Source organism: Sceloporus occidentalis, unplaced genomic scaffold, assembly GCF_023333645.1.
Source record: "Sceloporus occidentalis isolate IW3139 unplaced genomic scaffold, rSceOcc1.0.p SCAF_3, whole genome shotgun sequence".
In the NCBI taxonomy this organism is placed as follows: domain Eukaryota; kingdom Metazoa; phylum Chordata; class Lepidosauria; order Squamata; family Phrynosomatidae; genus Sceloporus; species Sceloporus occidentalis.
The window spans coordinates 76868385-76889441 of NW_028316983.1; positions in this window are offsets into that span (position 1 = coordinate 76868385).

Sequence of the window (21057 nt, forward strand, 5' to 3'; positions counted from 1 at the left end):
GTGGCAACCCTAAGATGACCCTATCAGAGATTTTTCTTGTTCATATGGATTTGCATTTGCCCTGCTCTGAGGCTGAGATAATGTGACTTGTCCATGGTCTCCATATATAGATTTACAGGAAGTCACAAGGCTAAAATAAATTGAGAACCACTGCTTCAGGCAATACCTTTCCTCCCAACTTTGTTCTTCAATGACCAGTGATAAAACTGATACCTCATCACCATACCCATACATTTTGCATTTCTATTGCCATACACTCACACAACCTGTTCATTCATAGGTACACTACATATCTGTTCCAAGGCACTTCATTTCCTGCATCTGATGAAGTAGTCTACAAAAGCTTATGCTACCAACTTCTTTCTCTTGAATAGTCTCAAATGTGCTACAAGATCCCTTTGCATAGTGATCCAGATTAATATGGCTATGTCATATTGAACAGTTATATAGGAAGAGATTTACAAACCTTATTTTGCAGTTGAATATAACTCTGTGACTTCAAGAGAAAAGCTTGAACATAATATATTTGGATGTCATAATAGAGTGTAAATATGCTAGTGAATGATATGGTTATATTTTTCTTATTATGTTTATTTGTTTATGCATTTTTAAAAAATTAAGAATCACCCTATGCTGTTCCTTCATTTTAAACTAATTCCATCTATTGTGAGGAAATGCCATAACAAACCTTGGTAGAAAAGAATAAGGAATACATCTCAGGGGAACAATCTGGGCTTGCTTTAAATGCTGGAACTGTCAAATGTTGGCTGAACATCAGCACTCAGCCAGCCTTTATAATCTGCAAGACATTCAATGGAGTCATGATGTGCATATGTTTTTCCCTATATATAATGAGATAATTCGTATTACAGGACTAAAATACAAGTCCATTTGTGAATGTCTCCAGGGGTCTTTGGAACAAGCCTCTTCCTCTCAAAACACAGAAATGGAGCAACTTGCCAGGTGAGGGACAGATCACTCCTTCAGTTTGCTTGACTTCCCTGCTGGTTGGGAATGATGAGATCCCCCTTTCTCTCTTCCCAGAAAAGGAAGCACAGCTGGGGCCATTGGTGGGGAGATCTAGTGCCAAAGGGAAAGAGTAAAGAAGAAGAGGCAGTGGGTTAGACACAGAAAATCTATGAGCAAGGCCAAGTCCACAGGCCAGTGATTCCTGATCTCTGTGGGAGAGATCCTGAATCAATGTACACATGCAACAATGGGCTGGAGGTAGATAAATAGTATACAGTAAACTGGACAATATCTAGATGATACAGAAGTAATTCTGGGTAATACATCTGACCTAACAATAGAGTTCAACATATTGAATGTTTAGCATTGCCCTTGAAAACACAATGTTGTACTGTAGGGGTTATTTTGGGTCCATCTTTGACCTCCAATATGTCTGTCTATCTCTCTGTCTATCTCTCTATCTATCTGATCCTCCAGTTGGAATAAATGTGTCAGGAGGTTGCAACATTTCTTGATGTAGTTTTCAGAGTTTTAAAAAAATATCCAGGTTTTTGTTTTGTTTTTTAATATCCAAATGATCCTGAACGAATCTCTGGCAATTCCTGGTATCACTTACAAGAGACCTGTTAGACTAAAAAAGTATCCTTTGTTTCTTCCCCTTTTCAAAACAAACAAACAAGACTTATAGTGTATCAGTGACTTAGTGAAATAACATGTTCACACTATAGCACTACAACTGGAGGGGAGGTGTAGAGAGAGGAAACTTTGCTCTTCAAATCACAGGACCACATCAGAAAACTATACACCATTTACTTACTTACTTACTTACTTACTTACTTACTTACTTACTTACTTACTTACAAAACACCTTTGGAAGAACCATAGTAGTAGTCAATACAGGCAGCCTCTATAAACAATGAAATGAGTGGATGCAGAGGTGACAACAAACAGAAAATCGCAGCAAACCCTAGGGACCTATATCGCAAGAAATTCATGCTTTTTGAGACTCATTCCAAAGTGCCCTATCTTTTTTCATATAATGCAGTAGTTAACTGATTAGAATCAGTTGTCCCTCAAAACATGAAGCATTTACTATCATCAACCATGAGTGCATTTGACAAAACAGTTCATAAGATTTTCATCCCTCACCTATCGCTACAGGGCTTTTTCAGAGATTGGATGTATCCTTCGAGCCTGTGCAGTGGATTTTTCTGGTGGAGCGCAGCATGCACAGAACTGGCCTCACCCTTTAAACCAGAGGTTCGTCTGCTGAGGCCTTGACAAGCATGGACGGTAGCAGCGAGGTCCTCAGGTGGTAGGTTTGATTAGAGTTTCCTTCTCTTAGATGGTTGACCTTACAGGGTTAGACGAGCACCATCTGCCCGGGTTTGGGATTAGAGTTTTCCTTCTCCTAGGATGGTTGCCATAAGGCTAGAGAGCCCATCCTGCCCTTTGGTGCTCTTGGTCAGACCCTTCGGTTGTGACCTGTCTGGCATGGGAGGCCCTGCCGGTGGCTATTATACCACCGTCAGCATAGCTCACAACATCATTAGGGTGCGCAATACAAATAAAATGACTGAAACAAATACACAAATGCATACACAGAAAGAAAGAATGCAATTAGAGTGCTGATAAAAAGATGGCATGGTGATGTATCTATTGTAATGAAGATTTTGGGAACATACCACCTTGTCTGTGAGTGATGGGGGGTGGGGGGGTCTGCAATACCTTGTAACCCCTGGAAGAGCTTCCCAGGGTCTACAGCACTGCATCTTTGGTCAGGTGTATATTTTATTACCAAACGAACAAATCCTTTTTCTTGGATTTAACACCACAGTGTTTTCCCTTTCTTTGGGCCCATACAGACAGGTCAAAACAATGCTGCTTTGGGTTACTTTGGAGGTAAGCTGTTTAAATGATACATGCGTCCTAAGAGGCCAGAAGCCACACCAAAGACATGCTACAGTCCTATGGACCAGAGTGCAGCTTTGGCACCGCTTCTGGCCTCTTAAGATGTGTGTGTCATTTAAACAGCATACCTCCAAAGTGACCCAAAGCAGCTTTATTTTGGCCTGTCTGTACAGGCCCTTTGTCAACAAGATAGTCAACATACAGCTTCTGAAGAAATGCTTCGTTTGTTCATTCCTTAAAGCTCTATTCATAGTCCATCTTAAATCCTAGTGCTTTTCCTGAAGTGATTTATTCAAACCAACTCCAGTGAGGATACATTTGCTTTAAATCCAAGATGTTCAGTTGAAAGGTATGCAGAATGAACCGTTGAACATATTGCTGACCTAGGTCTAAAAGACATAGTTTACCAAAGAGTAATGTCTGTTTGTGTATATATAGGTGAGTGTGTGTGTATATGTAAAGATTCAAATTATTGAGACTGGTTGCTGCATCTGAGAATCATTTTGTCTCAGTATCATACTTCTAAACTTAGCCAAATAAATACTGAAATACATTACAGAAAACTCTCTTATAGAACCCTGCAGTTTGAAATATAAAACATACATACAGTGGGATCTGGTCTTTGCAAACTGTACCAAATTATAAGAGTATCTTTTTACATAAGTTGGCTTTAGTCCCACTACAGGGTCATAGACATGACATCCCATAAACATTCATGGATCACTGGGAAATCACAGGGAAATCTGGGTCTTCCTTATTCCAGTTTTAACTAAATGTTTAACATGGACTCTTCATGTGTTTCAAAAACTATAACTGGGAACTCTTGTTATGCAAATAATAATGGTCCTGAATTAGTTTTTTGCTAATTAATGCTAATTAATTTTATCCACAAGCCTGTCAGTTACCACAGATAGGTAGATCAATAAGAGAACAAGATAGAGCAGATACATCTTGAATTAGATGGGTGAAAGTTGAGGAAGCGCACTAGGCTTTCACACATGCACGCTTCCTCAATGTCTTAGAGGCAACTTACCAGCGCTTAAGTGGTGGTCTGATAATATTCATGTTCTCTCTCTCCCACCAATCAGAAATCAGTACACTCTCACATTCTACCACACTGATTCACTCAGGGCTTGTCTACATGGGCCAAAAGGTCTGTGTTCCTCCCAGCCTTACATTGTCCACTGTAGACAATGCAGACCAAAACTCTGGGGCTAGGATCAGGTCCAATCCATACATACAGACTAAATGAAGCAGCTTCAGGCCACTTTGGAGGTGTGCTGTTGAAATGACGCATGCATCCTAAGAGGCCGGAAGCCTCACCAAAGCTGTGCTCTGATCCTAAGGACCAAAGCACAGCTTCGGTGTAGCTTCTCGCCTCTTAGGACATGTGCATCGTTTAAACAGCACACCTGGCAAGCAGGACTCTAAGATCCTCTAGGGAAGCCCTTCTCTCTGTCCCAACATCATCACAAACACAGTTGGTGGGGACACGAGAGAGGGCCTTCTCAGTGGCTGCCCCTAGACTCTGGAACTCCCTACCCAGGGTGATCAGAATGCCTCCTTCCTTGATGGCCTTCTACCGGCAGGTGAAGACCTACCTGTTCACACAGGCATTTAGGGAATTACTATAAGGACAGGCTGGGATGTTCCATGTTGGACCAGTTTAAAAATTCTTTTCAATGTACTTTTTATTTTATTGTACTATTTATTTTTATTTTTATTTTTTAATACTGTGAAGCCGCTCTGAGTCCCAGTCCTGGGAAAAGAGCGGGATACAAATAAATAAATAAATAATAAATAAAATAAATATCTTTGTACTTTGTAGTGCTTGTATGATAAGAAACTAATTCTGTTACATACGTGCTGTAGAAATAGACACTTCTCTTCAAATACGTCACTTTTGAGTGAGGAAAACAACAATGCAGATGGGGTGGTTGCACTCGCCTCCTCATATGTAATTGAACACCGTGATAGGATTAGTCATGTAGGCTGATAGAGATATTTGTGCATATAGAGCAAAAGGAAATGATCTTTTGGGAAACCAGATTAAGATGTAGTGGCCCTTGTTATTTGCTGGGGTTTGGCTCCAGGACCTCCCTTCTCCATAACTGTTCAAGTTCCATTATGTAAAATGGCATAAATGGTATCCCTTATGTAAAATGGCAAAATCAAGGTTTGCTTTTTAGAAGTGAAAAAAAAAAATGTCAAGCCATGGATGGTTGGATCTGTGGATATGGAGTGCCAGCTGTAGTATCGGCATTACCTGTGAAAAGTTGTAAATATAACACATTTGAGCTTTTGAATTTACCATTTTTAAAATTTGATACAGTATGAGGGCCAATAAAAACAGCATCACAACCATTCTACAAGTGTCCAACTGATTCCTCAAACTGTCAATTTTCCATTATCTGTGCTGGTAAAGTTACATTGGCATATATTACCAATTTTATTTTTATTTTTATTTTTTTGCCATAATAATGATTCCTGCATTTTGAAGGAAGGCCACTGCTAAATTTTAGAAGCACACCAATCAAGGAATATTGTCAAATGGTTGGGAGAGTTAGTTTTGGATCCAGTTATTCCAGTGTCCCATATTTCAGAATGATAGACAGTTTGAATCAGATGCATGTGCACTTGTGTAGAATGCCTCTGGAATTCTTACATATGTGAAAAGGGGAGATACAGAAAATCTAAGCGGTATATTGCTTGAGTATGTGTGTGTGTGTATAAAATAAACTGATTGGATTTATATTTCTTGATCGCTGTAGTTTTACTTGATTTACAGATTGGCACCATCTAGTGGCTGACTAAAGAGATCAGAGTCATTTGTATAATCCGCAGATTTTAAAGACATTTTCAGACTCAGAGTCAACTTTTAATTCTTACCTTCAATATGGAAACCACTTTTTAATTTGTCTACTGCCTTTTTAAAAAAAAAAACTACAAAATCAAACAAACCCATCTCCTGTGTCCTTCTTTTATAGGAAAAATCAATAAGCAAAATGATAGGAGGGGAAGAGAGGAGGAAGGAGACATACACACACACACACACACAGAGATGTGATCAACCTATCTTAGATGAGAACAGAGGCCAATTATGTATCACATACCATGAGGTGAAGACCATTGAATTATCCACTGTGAAAAACAGTAATCATGAAAAAGTGTTGTTGTGTGCCTTCAAATTGTTTCTGATTCATGATGACCCTAAGGCAAACTGATCACAATGTTTCTTGGCAAGTTTCTTCAGAGATGCTGAGAGAATGTGAATTGCCCAAGATCACCCAGTGGATTTTCATGGCCAAGCTAGGATTCAATCTTTGGTCAGCAGTATTCAAACCCCTACACCGAACTGGCTGAATCAATTTCAGTTAAATCTCAACAGTATTCTCTACAGTAATGGCCAATGGGGTTCTCTGTGTCTGCTTCTGGACTCTAGAACTCCCTTCCTATGGAGGATAAACAATTGTCTTTTTCTCAAGAGATGAAGATTTCATTCTAGTAGACTTTGGGGAGCTGGTTGTTTTGCAAGAGTTGTGCTGTACTACTTCAATCATTTGCTTGTAAATCAATGTTTGATATAGTTTTAATTCTGTAGACAGTTTAAAACTATTTTACTCATAACCTTTTGTATATTCTTGGCTACATGTGTTCTTATTTGGATTTCTTTTTATCTTGCAGGCTGCCTTGAGTTCCAGCTTTTGGGAAAGGGTGGCATATAAATAAAGGAATAGATAACTAGCAGAAAGATAGAGAGACTTAAGGATGAAACAGACCACCCCAAAGGGGCAGCTTTAAGCAGCACCTTCCGAAGGCAAATTGGGGCTACAGCAACCGCCCACTGCAGCTCCAATCCGCCTTTTTACTGGCTGAAAAAGAAACAGCAAACAGCTGCACCTTTTTGCACTGGCAAAAAGCTGGATTTTCCTCCCTGCTTCGGCTGGAAGCCAGCTTTAAGGTGCCCCAGCAGCGTGCGGCATATAAATGCTGTGCCAATGAAGCACCCAGAAGCCAGCCCACATCTGGGCAGCCAGGGGGCTTGAAGCTGGTTTATGGGCATCTTGGGGGCATGCGTCATCTGTATGCCACACCCTCGAGATGCCTAGAAACTGGCTTTTTATGCTGGTCTGTTTGACACCTAGAACTCCCTAAGACACCTAAGACTAAAAATTAAGTGGGAAATGTAATGCCTCTCTCAGGTTCCATGCATATGTTGGAAGCTCAGAATCTAGAAAGCTTGCTCTATTTTACCAGTGGTTGGTAGGGCTGATTTTCAGACTCAGATATTCCTAAATCCCAAACCAGTCTGGGTTAATGGATACAAATTTGACAGACTGGAGAGTTGTCGGATCAAAGCAAGGCTCCTCCAAAGCAAATCAGGGTTGAATCTTTCCCATCTGAAGACCCATTAGCAGATACAGAGATACATAAAAGCCCCAGTCCCGTTGTTAATCCTGATTAGAGTAGATCCATTCAGACCACAGGATTAATTTATGTGTTGAATCAATATTCAGTAATTGATTCATTTACTCTAAGTTGGGACCAGCCAGCAGGTTTTTAGCTACAGTGCCTCTTTATTAATTGATACATTTCTCTCCAAACTCTTCATTGAAAGGGAGGAAATTTGATCAGTAGGAAGGAAAGATGAAAACAAATTCAGATTGCAGAGAGCAGTTTGGGACCTAAGGGAATCACTCCTACATGGTTTGTCAGGGACAGTAATACGGTACAGTCTTCACTGAAACTAGGCCACCTCGAAACTTGTAAGTAAATGTGAAGCAGGCCTGTATAAAGCATATCTTCTGACTGACCTAATTTGACAAAGACCATCCCGATTAATCCTCTGTCATCCCATTTTTTCAGCTGCTTTTTAAATGTCCTAGTTTTTCTCTCATCCTCCCACCTTTTCCCTTTATCCCCAGCTTACTTCAATTGCAGCAAACTGAATTACCAACTGCTGGAGAATAATACCAGTAGGAATGGCTGTTGATCTTGGGTCTTCCTTGTGCACTTCTCACAAGCATCTGTTTGAGAAACAGGATAATTAGACCTTTTTTCCTGATTTAGTTTGGGTATCATGGTTTATATCCAATTATTAGCGCAAATTAGACCGCATCTACACTGCAGTGTAATGCAGTTTGACATTACTTTAACTGTCATGGCTCAGTGCTATGGAATTCTGGCATTTTTAGTTTTGGGAGATAATTAGCCTTCTTGTCAGAGAGCTCAGGTGCCACTATAAATCCCAGGATTCAATAGGATGGAGCTATGGCAGTTAAAGTGCTATCAAAGTGCATTATTTCTGAAGTGCAGATGTGGCCCTAGAGAGAGTACATTGAATCAATTGCTGATATGCCAAATTCTCACTGATTCAGTGGGTCTTACATACTTGAAACTAACAACTGGATTTAGCCCTGTGTTTGTTGATCAGTCTAACAATTTACAGAATAAATAATCTCTTTAAATGTGGGGACAGGGGCCTCATGGACCTCAACCATAAATTCACAAATTGCAAAATGAAGCATGAAATCATATTTTCAATTTTTTTATTGTTCTTATTTTCTGTTTTTGTTATTAGAACCTTCTGTTAAGATTCTTTCTGACAGATGGTCTTGAGAAATACAAAAAAGAAAAAAGACCATACCTCAAAGAACTCATTTAACTGATCAGCACTGGCTCCAGTGCCCATCAGTTCCTTCCCTTAATGCAAATTAACATCTTGTGCTTCTTGTAGAAGGCATCTCATGATTACTTGTTTCAGGATTCCACTAATGTAGCTTGGATGAGCCTATCGGAAAATAAAAAAGCAAGGTAGAAATTCAGAAACACATAAGCCGTAACCACTGTTTGTGGTTTCTTGTCCTCCTTCCTGTCAGCTAGACGCTTGCTTCCCATCTATTCAATGTGCAATCCATTCATCTGAATTGGTTAAAATGATTCCAAGGGTTTACAAAAACAATACCTTTATTTCAGTACAGAGAAAATGTCTAGACTGCTATGTTCAAGATAACAATTGTAGTATATCAGCTAATAGTAGCAATAATAAATTAATCCACACCCACATACTGTCAAACTGTCCTGATTTTATTAGGGAGAGTCCAAATTAATCCTCTATTGCACCACTTTCAAAATGTCCCAGTTTCTTGCTTCTCCTACTTTCGCTGTTTGTCCTCAGCTTACTTAGTTGCCATATACATAATTCCAGTCCATTGGGTAAAGAAAGTGAAAGACTGAACATTAATTATTAATTCTAATTGGAATAGGGCCATTAAATCATTGAGACTCACTTGTCTAACCTCAATAGATTAAATGGGTCAACTTTTCCTGGAACTAACATTTTGATTTAGACTGGTGGAATAAATACCTGACTTTAGACCCTGGACTTAATGGTCTATTTTCAGCCCCCAGTTCAGATAGCTATGTGTATTAATTCATTTGGAAAAAGTAACAGATTTCTTTTCCTTGTCCCTAACCCGCCACCACATAGTTTGCAGCTTTCCTTATACATTAAGACAACAACCTCAAAACTATTAGCCAATGGATTTTTAAAAAAGAAAAAGAAACACTTTTAGTGTGTGCTTTTGCATTTAAAAAGTTCTTAAATCACGGTGACCATCATGACTATAGGAAGAAAATGGAATTGCCAGATACAGATACATTCTCTGGAGAATGAGTTTCATTTTGTTATAGAACTACAATACTGCCAGAGGTTTTTTTTACTGTATTGTTATTACGGCGCATTACAGACCGCCCCTTTGGGGCAGCCTGTAGGCGTGCCTTTCCCCGGTGTATCGGGGCCTCAGCGGCTAGAACGGCAGCCGCTGAGGCCCCGATCCACCACTTTTCGGGCCACGGGGAAGCGGCAAAAGGCCACTTCCCCACAGCCTGGAAAGGGGTTCCTTGGGGCTTCAAGCTCCAAGGACATCCCGCGGCGGCGGGGAGGAGGAGAAAGGGGCCGCTTGGCTCTTTTCTCCCTTGCGTCGCTGGGCGCAGCCGTCTGAAGGCTGCGCCCAGTGACGCAAACCAGCAACGCAAACCAGGAAGGAGCTCCGAAACGGAGCTCCTTCCTGCTCCGCGCAAAGGGCGCATTAAGCGCCCTCGCGTGGAGCGATGGCGTCACGTCCGCGGCACCTCATTTGGAGGCGGCGCGTTCGTCATGCTATCATGGTGGTGGCCGTGTGGAATGGCCGCTGCCATTTTGTGCACGCGGAGCGCGTGCTAGGGTTAGGGGGTGCGGAAGCACCATCCCTTCCTAACCCTAGTACGCGCTCTGCGCATCCTTTAATGGCGGTGTGTAACCCGCCAACATTTATAGTCGTAGGCCCCATACAGACAGGCCAAAATAAAGCTACTTCAGGTCACTTTGAAGGTATGCTGTTTAAATGATGCATGTGTCCTAAGATTCCAGAAGCCACATCAAAGCCACACTCCAGTACTTAGGACTGGAGCATAGCTTTGGCACAGCTTCTGGACTCTTAGGACGCATGCATCATTTAAACAGCATACCTTCAAAGTGACCCAAAGCAGCTTTATTTTGGCCTGTCTGTATGGGGCCTTTGTTTCTCCCCAGCATAGGATTTAATAATACAGTGAGCATCAGTAAGCATGTGCATGCTGAGTCGGCTAATCCACTGAATATAAAACATTTTGAGATTTTTTTATTTTTTATTTTTTAAAAAAGGGATATTAAAGTTATCATGCCATCCCATCCCTGAATGTTGGTTCTGGGACTGTTTGGCATTACTTTCATCATTTGCCTTTCTTAAAGTCATCATTTTGGGCCCTCTGAGCTACAAGGATTGGACTTGGGATTCCTAATCACAGGTCCAATCACAGCCATAAACTTAAAACATTGTCATATTTTGGTACAAAAAGCTGTATCAAAAAAGTCTGAGAGTCTAATATCAAACTAGGTGATACATTTAGCAATTACTTCAAATGTAAAAGTGCTCCCTCAGGTCATGAAAGATGTATGTTTGTTATACTCTATTTTTTTTTTTTTTACCTGTGTATATTGTATTCTAATGTGCTTTGATTGGTGATTAAACATTAATATTAATTTTCAAGTCTGATTGCTGAATAGGGATTGAAATAATATTTGAAAATATTCAAAACCATGTTTCTTGAGTGTCCAGAAACCCTGATGAGAAGAATCCTGGACTGATTAGGATCTTTGCAGTTTGGAACTTATTCTGCTTTGAATAGCTTCTTTTAAAAATGGGACCTATTTTTGTCTTACATCAAGAAGAAAGATGGAAAGATTATGTTTGTGGGATTTGATATTTAGTTATCCTGTTATATTTTATGATCAGAAGTAGTAAAGAGTGGTATTGGGAATAAAGAGAAGTTCATAATAATTATTGTTTGTTTTTATATTCTTGGATTTGGAAGGTGGAAAGCCAATTGTGTGCCTCTTTTTCTTTTTTCTTATTTTCACCTGATCTGGGCACAGACTGGGCACAGGCTTAAGCAGGTGAAAATGGATCTTATCACACACCTCCGTGCCCAACTTGGCTGCATTGTGTACCCGATCCAGAGTCCTGGTGTATTTTTTAAAGAACAGGAAAGTATTGTTCTTTGAAAAGTATGCCAGGAATCCAGATTGGGTACACGATGCAGCCAAGTTAGGCACAGAGGCATGTGATAAGATCCGTTTTCACCCATTTAAGCCCGGATTGGGCAAAAAGAGGCGTGTAATAATCTGTTTAGTCTGGAAAATCAGTATGCAAGGGATTTTGTACCACTTTAGAAATTACCTGAAACATGCTGATAGCATAAACCGTGCTGGTAGCATAACCATGCTGTCTGGAATACCAGTGTAGTTTCCTTCATGCATCTGAGGAAGTAGATCACGTCTACGATAGCTTATGCTACCAACTTCTTTTTTTCAGTTAGTCTCTAAGGTGCTACAAGATCCCTTTGTATACTTTTAGTATTCTGTTCCTTTTGTGGATAGATTGGATTGAGAGGATAGAGGGAGGAGTGTATGTACTAGTATTAGTATTTTAGTGTGGTGTATTGTCTTCTTCTAATATATTCATTCTATGTTATATATAGATCAATAAAAATCTTATTCAAAAATAGATTGATTATGCTATTTATTCAGTGCAAATAATTGTAGAAACATGTTGAGTGTTATGTTACTGGGGCATAGGTTTTTGAATTTACATTTGTGGGATTTCCTCTGTAAAAAAAAAACAATAGTATTCTAAAAGTAAAACATTTGTAAAAACCATTCTCAACATGGGGTCAGACTTCCAAAATATATGCAAGCCTGTGGTGCTGAATAGTAATTCAGAAAATCAAGCAGTGGAAAATTTATTACTCGATTCACCTTGCTGCCCCTGACCTCCTATGGAGAAAGTCTATTAAAAATGAACTGATGGAACTCTTTTTCTCTCCTAGATCTTGAATGTCACTTTCCATGTGGCCTAATATTAGATGATCACCCTTTGTATGGAATGATGCATATTGGCATCATAAAATAGCCCCCCTCAAAAAAAGAGCAACAGTTCAAAATGTTTGCCACCAAAACACATGCCTATCTCAGAATGATAGAGCTTTCACTAGAAATCAAATTATGCAATGGCACCGGGGAAGGTGTTCAGTGAAATATTTAGGAATAGGGCAGGAAAAAGTAAGTGAGTAAACTGGTGGTTGTAAGTAAACCAGCATGCAGCAGGGAGCAAGAGTGCCCAGAACACTCACCCTGCCTGTCACATGCCATTTTACTCCTGAGTAAACTGGCACATGGCAGAGAGGGAGGGTGCTCTGGGCACTCTCCTTGCCTGCCATGTGCTGGTTTACTTGGGAGCAAATTGGCATGCGGCAGCAAGGTGAGAGGCATGCCCTTTTGGCTTCACCCCCACAGGCCTTGCCCATCCCACAGGTGACACCTGGTGCAGGAATTTCACTGGGGAAAGACAGCAGAAAATGGAGCAGACCATATTATAAGTGAGTAGAGTCAATTGAGGAAGCTATAAAGCATTTGTTGAAGAGTTTCCAAAACCTGGGCAAAACTGTTTAAAACAGTTTCTTGGAGGTTTCTCCTTCATGGGGTAGCCATATGTAGTGCATTTGACATCAGGTAACAACCACAAGCATGGTGTAGTGGTTTGAGCAAGTGTGGTGTAAGGATTTGAGTTTTAGACTGAAACCCTTACATCGGGGTTTGAATCTCTGTTTCACTATGGAAACCCATTGGGTGATCTTGGGCAAATCACACTCTCTCAGCCTTAGAAGAAGGCTAAGGCACACCTCCTCTAAGCAAATATTGGCAAGAAAGCCCCATGATAGCTTTGCCTTGGAATTGCCATGAGTCAGAAACAACACAACAGCAACAACAATTGCAAGATCCATGCCACTGCAAAACACACACCAAAACCACCATGCACAAGGAATGGCCTGGTGTGTATTTGTGTGTGTATATATAGGGAAAAGCATTAGGCATGCAGATATGTACATGTTTCTGATCTTCCACATGAATGGGAAATCTCATTGGCCTGGGGAAGAAAGAAAAGAAAGCAGTTTCAGGCCAAACATAAATAAACAAATCCAAATGTCTTGTTAGCTTAACTTTCTCAGTCAATTGAGGCATCCAACATTTTTACAATAAAAAGTTTAGCCAACAGGGCAATTCCAGTGCTAAGTTGGAGTACTTCAAAAATGGTGTACTTTGATATTTAATAAACCATGAATTATGCGAGTTCCTGACAGCAGGACAAAATCAAGGGAGGAGCAGCATTTGCTACACTCACTCTGAGACATTTTTTCTACTGTTTTTAAAAGCTATTTCTTTTCCATTGCAAGCAGTGAGGTGGAAATAATTTAGATCAGGCTCATGGTACTGGTCTGATTTCCCATCCACCCCCCACCTTCGTGAAATAGTGGAATACCCACAGGACTTTGGATGTTGTATTTCTAGATGCTCTCCTGCTTGTTGTCACTACACTTCTAACCAACCCACTTTTTCTAATATCAGGGCTCTGATGTTAGAACATTGAGGTGCACAGCAAGATTTGCAGGGCAGGATAAGGGGAGCCAAGATTAAATCTCCCACTATAAGGTCTCCAGCTTCACAGATTGCAGCCCATGAAGCCACAGTTCTTTGTGATTTACTCACAAGACTCACAATATATGGTTACCAGGACTGTTTTTAATTAACAGGAACACTGGTGTCCATCTGCCATCCACTTCAGACTTCTCTGTCTGCACCCTCTGAGTTTAAATGCAATCTCCACTGGAGCTGGCAAAGGGTGGAATTTCCTATCATCAATGTATTATTATGAGCTATCTCTGTTATAATCCAAAAATATTTTGGGTTGGCATGGTCTTCATTTGGGTCATTAAAACCTTTAGGCTTTCCAAAAGGTAGAGACAAAACCTCTAAAACTGGTTTGTTGATATAGATCTGCATACCTATCTTATGTGTTTCTACTTTGCTTGAATGGACTATGAGGATTATCTTGATGAGCATCTGCACTATATAATTAACCATTATACCATTGGATTAGCCTACACTATTGTACTTAAAAAAAGATCACTTGTTCAAAAAATTTAAAATCTTTTAGTTCCACAACTGTAAAATGTGGCAGAAAATAAAGGAAGAGACTTGTGTGGAAAACACTACCAGTTTTGAAGGGCAAATATTATTTCTATAATTTTTTTTAAATGTTCCTTAGAGCTAGGGTGGTATAAGGCAAAAGTGCCATTTAGCAATCAATCAATCAATCAATTGTTTTATTGTGGTCAGTGACCATACTAATGACCAGATTCCCAAATTCATATGACTACATACAATACATATATACTGTGAACATCAGTAAGATACATACATCTATGGACATCAGTAAAATATGAGTATAAATGTAAATATAGCTCATAAAGAATATACAATATAGACATAAAACCTAACTGTATACACAAATAGTAAAAACCAAATCATTTACTATAACCTTATTTTCACAGATCTTGATTGCAGCAGCATAAAAATTTGCTGTCTTGGTCAACATCTCTGTATACTGCCCTGACATCAACAAAGGAGTATAAAAAGCCTCTGAACGACCAGGGAATGCCTTTATAAATAGTTCAATAAGAGTTTCCCAGATTCCAAGATATATTGCTGATGGCAAGGCATTTAATTGAGCAAGAGTAAAGGCTTTACATTGATTTGATATTGAAAGCAAATAAAAATAGTTAGCTGATTTGAAGGGTATCGGTGCTGTAACAATTAATACATGGTTTAAAGTTATCCGTAGATCATGATGCTTCTCCACATCCATAATTAGCTATCTGAGGGCTCGTCACATCCCACATGCAAAAAATACTCTTCAGAAAAACCATAAAATCTGAGTTTAGCAAGTATGGCTTTTTTCCCAGACTGATTGGAAATTATCTTGAAATACCAAAGGGATTAAACCACTTGGCCAAAAACTTAATTTCAGCCAAAAACTAAAAATAGCTAACCAAGGCCTAGCTTCAACTTTCAGGAGACCCACCTCCAACCTCAGAGCAGCATTACAGGCCTAACATGGTACTTGCAAGATAGCCCTCAGGAATTTTGATTGAACTACTACCAAGGTAGTGAAAGAAGAGCAAGGGCCTAATTGAGCACCATACAATAGTTGACGGAGGAGTTTGGCCTGAAATAACCTTAGGGCAGTTGGAACATATTGCCCTCCTTTAATATAAAAGAATTTTTATATTGCCATTTTGCAATAACAATAGCAAGTACATTTCTATACCGCTCATCAATGAACTAGCACTCCTAAAGCTGTAAGCTAATTGCCCCCAACAAGCTGGGTACTCATTTTAGCAAGCTACAGAAAGATGCAAGGCTAAGTGAACCCTGGAGCCTTGTCTGGGACTGAACTCAGAACCTTGTGGCTGCAGTACAGGCATTTAACCACTGTGCCTCCAGGGCTCCCCTTTACACTGATGCCCTATAGCAGTGCAACTCTAAAAACAAATATTTTAAAAATACAAAAAGGTGAAAGAGACATTTTTTGTTCCAAGTTGCCTTGGAATGAAAAAGAACCCCACCTTAGGGTGGGAATAAAATGCTGGGAATTGCTAGAAAATAGGCTGGGACAACAGAAACGTGATCTGACTGTTTTTTAAAAAAAAAATCAAAGAAAGACAGCAATAAGTACCTCAAACTCCTAACACATTTATCCCACTGGACAAGTCTTCTATAGAAAATGTTTGTGCATAATATTTGATTTATAGTTTTTCAGTGTCTGCTCTCAGAAGTAAGTACTACTGAGCAGGCAGGTACAGGATTGCACATCAAGTATATATCTGTTTGTTTTTGTCTGCCTATGTGCTATTTGCAATATTTGTCTATTTAAATTAATACTCTTTATCTTATTATTTCTAATTAAAATGGCAATATTTTGAAAGTAAAGAACAGGAAACATTCACTGGAATCTCTCACTGTTTTCAAAAGTGGCTTGACAAGGAAGATTGATGTTGAAAAGTACCATTAAGGTTAGAAATAAAATTGTGGATAATGAATAAAATAGCTCTGAAAATGAGTTTGCTTTTTCATTTTTCCTTGACATGACCTAAATGTGTGGAAAAAGTGATGGTTTGGCATAGCTGCTGGAGTTTTCCCTACAGTGACAAAATAAATATTGAGCTGTTCTCCTGAGTGGTACTCTAACCACCTGTATGATGTAGGTGTGGTGATTTGAGACAGAGAACTCTTAACGTCTTCAGAACTGAGGCATATCTTATCTAAATTCTCTTTCACTACTCAAAGCCTAGGTAAACTTGGAGCAAAGAGGACTGGAATCATCCAGTAGATGATAGATTTGGCATAGAAAAAAAGACAAAGGTGGGTTACAAACCGCTGCTTTGCGGCGGTCTCCCGGCGCTGCTGTTTGCTCCGCGAGGAAGTCACAGCAGCCAAACCGCGCGACTCCCTCACGGAGCAAAAAAGAAGCTCCAAAATGGAGCTTCTTCCTGTGGCGCACTTATGACACCGCGAAGCGCCAATGGCGCACTCGCGACGTCATAAGTGCCGCGCAACATGCGGACGCACAGCATCCGCTATGTCAATATGGCGGCAGCCGTGTGGAATGGCCGCCACCATATTGTACATATTGACTACGTATTAGGGTTAGGGGGGTGCGGAAGCACCGCTCCTTCCTAACCCTAATACGTAGTCAATATGTATTTTATGGCGGTTTGTAACCCGCCAAAGTCTCAGGTTGTAGACAAATAAGATGATTGCATGCTGATTGAATTTAACTCCATCAGCTGGTGAAGCAAGCATGGTACCAGGCCAAAACAGTGGGAGAGGGAGTCAAAAAATGTGCCTAAGTTCTTTCTTTTTCAAAAATAGAATTTGAAGGATATTATCAATTATTTTTCTCAATTATAATGTCATTAAATAGTTTATATTTTATAGTTGTTGGGAACATGATAATCAGGAAAGAATTATTTTGTCATATTAGAAACCAAGACACTTTTTATTCTCATTATAAATGATGGAAATAGGACTTGCTAAGACAATATGTGAAAATATGCTGAGCAAATATATACCATTTAGTAAAAATCAAAATGCTTTCCAATTAATTCTGTATATCAAATTATGGTGGCACCCCTCCTTCCTGATAGTGATGCTATGAACATGGCAGTGTTTGTGGCCTGTATATTGACCTGATGCTGGTTGTCTGTAAGCAGAGAAGGATAGAGATAGATATTTTCTGGAAAGCCTTTACTTGTGATCTCTTCTAATGCTTGAATTTACAAGATAGCTTTTAGGACACTTTAAATTTCAGCAACTGTATCTCCTTTCTCAGCAGGGCTGGCTGAGGTTATTTTTCTTCCTAAAGTGGAAGAGAAAATGAAGTCCTACTGGCAAAGTTATATTGACACCCCAGGAAGAAAATCCCACAGATTCTTTTACCTGGGAGTAAAATACATTAATAAATTAAATAGCCCATTAATTTGGTGCCCTTTATTCATAATGGGTAGAATTCTATTAGGGATATTTCCATGTATAAGTTATTTTGACACTCATGGATGTCCTCTTTGAGGTGTTGCAGTGGGTGGGATTCACTTCCTACCTCTGCAGTGTCCAAAGCCCTCCTCCCATATTATTATTATTATTATTATTATTATTATTATTATTATTATTATTATTATTATTATTTGAGGCTTTGCAATAAGCAGCCAGGCTCAGAGAAGCAGAGGAGAATCTAGCTACATCACCATAGCCAGATGCAAAATGTTGACATCAGTGCTGTGATCCTTCAGGTACCTCCAGGGATCTCAGCACTCCTGTGATCATTTCATTGGGGATCTGTCTGTCTTTGGGGATCATAGAATCATGGAATCATAGAGTTGGAAGAGACCACAAAGGCCATCCAGTCCAACCCTCTGCCATGCAGGAACTCACAATCAAAGCATCCCCAATAGATGGCCATCCAGCCTCTGTTTAAAGTCCTCCTAAGAAGAAAACTCCACCACACTTTGGGGGAGTGTGTTCCACTTTTGAACAGCTCTTACTGTCAGGAAGTTCCTCCTGTATTTAAGTGGAATCTCTTTTCTTGTAGCATTGTTCCGGGTCCTATTCTCTGGAGAAGCAGAAAACAAGCTTGCTCCATCCTCAATATGATAACCCTTTAGATATTTATACAGGGCTATCATATCACCTCTTAATTGTCTTTTCTCTACACTGAACATATTAATCTCCCTAAGTCTCTCATCATAGAGCATGGCTTCCAGACCCTTCTTCATTTTAGTAACCCTCTGGACACACTCCAACTTGTCAACATCCTTTCTTAATTGTGGTGCCCAGAACTGACCAAAGCAGAATAGAGTGGCACTATTACTTTCCTCAATCAAAACACTATACCTCTATTGATGCAGCCTAGAATCACATGTTCAACTTGTGGTTTACTAGGACTCCTAGATTCCTTTCACATGTAGTCTTGTTGAGCCAGGTGTTCCCCATCCTAATATCTGTGCATTTCTTTTTTCTTTTTTTTCCTGCCTGAGCAGTATCTTACATTTCTCCCTGCTGAAGTTCCTTTATAGCTATATGCTTCTCCAAGCCTGCCTGCTCACTGCAAAGCATGGAATGGTAATGTGTGTAGGCTTCATGGGTTTATCAGTAAGTTGGAGGGAGGTTATATGGCTCATTGTAGCACAGGTCTGAAACTGGATGTCTGTGCCATGCTGAGATGATGAAGAATTAAGGTCTATGTCTAATGGTAGGGCAAATCCTGAATTTTCAGTAATATATGCATTGTTGTTGTGGTTGTGGTTGTTTATATAGCACAATCAATGTGCATAGCAGTATACAAAACTAAAATGATAAAACACAGAGCCCTGGCAAAGGCATACCTTCTATTTTTTAAAATATGAGGCATAAAAAAGCAGCCACCCGAGACAGCTAATTTTGGATATCATGAAAGAGCAGCAAATTCTGGTTTATCTTATGTTCTTGGGATTGCCGAGATACATGATTTCATCGGTTTGTACTATATAAAAGGAAAGTGTAGTTTCTAATGGAATACTTGCAGGGAGTGGAAGTGAATCAATGTCCATGATTCTCCATTGTGCCTTCAGTATTTTAGTCATTTCCAGCAGAGGGAATGATATTTGTTGGAACCCTTATTTAGAAAATGGACCCCTGGACCTCACCTCCAGATCTTATTCAGTCTTGCTGTATGCAATGATAGGGTACAGGTTTAAAGTCTCCTATTTAGTTCTTGTCATCTCTAGTAATGAGGTGAGAACTGCAAGGATGATGCCTCATGGACAAAGGGAATAATCAAAGTCATTTCAGAATCCAGCCAATCTAACAGTGAACATGTAATTAGAGTGCTTGCACTAAGAATAAAATCTAAAAGTCTTTTCAGTGTTTGTGTGAGTGCATATTATTATTTTTGTCAGTTTCTGAATTTTCCCTGTTTTAATTGCTGCTGCAATATGGAATGGCCTTCTCTTGCAAGATGTTTTAAGCCAAAGAGGGCTGGGAAAAGGGAGCATTGTTTCTAAAGCAACCACTTGGTGGAAGTTGGAGTGGGCTAATCAGCTTCCATTTTCCTCTATAAACAACTCCAAAATACCTCAATATAAACATTCTCAACTGCCAGAAGTACTAAAAAGTTCACAGGAGAGTTCAACTGTTGTGAGAAAGTGAGGAGATAAAAGGTTCTTGAAGGTAAGAGATATTTAATCTCCAAAAATAAAGAAATAATATTTTAAAATGTTTATGTAATTCACATAAGAATATCCAGAGTTTGGACTGCTCCCAGAAACTCACCCAGATTCTAGAGAACATGGCCAGAAACTAACTTTTCCAAGCTTTCAGAGCATATTATTGAGAACAGTTATTACAGTCCAATCAGTACTTTTCTTGATTGGACCGTAATAACTGGAATAGTGCATGCAGAGTGTACCTAATCTCCTTTTCCCCTCAGCACTATCCTTATATCACTTCCAACTCTTATGATTTTAAGACTCTACACCAGACAGACCATGCATAAAACATGGACAACCCATTTCCATGTGTCATACAGAGTGGCAATGAAGATCTCTCGAATGACATCATGAAGCCAATATGATTGTCAGAAAGATCTGAAATGGCTGGGTTTATTTTATTTTGGAGCCATGATCCTTGGTGCCTTTAATGAAGCCCCAGTCAAAGCTGCCTTTGGCAGCTGCATGAATATTAGTTTTGGCAAGGAACATGAAGACCCAGTAGACTAGGAGTCAGCAGCTAGTGTGTTGGTGTTTTTTTAAAAGTAACAACTAAAAGTGGAGAAGCCAGAGCTTTATGAAAAGCTGGAAAGAAAAGACATGCCCATCCCCAAAACCCTCATGTGAAGGATTTCATTCAACAACTGGCAAAGTGGGGAGTGAAAATTTCTATGCAAAATTGAACCACACCACCTTTCATACCTTATTGAGCACATTAAGAGCACTGGTGGCGCAGAACTTAAGTGCCTGTATTGCAGCCACTCACTCACAAACGGCAAGGTTGCGAATTCAATACCAGCCAAGAGTTCAAGATCGACTGAGGCTTGCATCCTTCTAAGGTAGCTAAAATGAGTACCCAACTTGTTGGGGGGCAGTTAGCTTACAGTTGTAAATCACTTAGGGAATGCTTAAGTGCACTGATAAGCGGTATAGAAATGATATTGCTATTGCTATTAA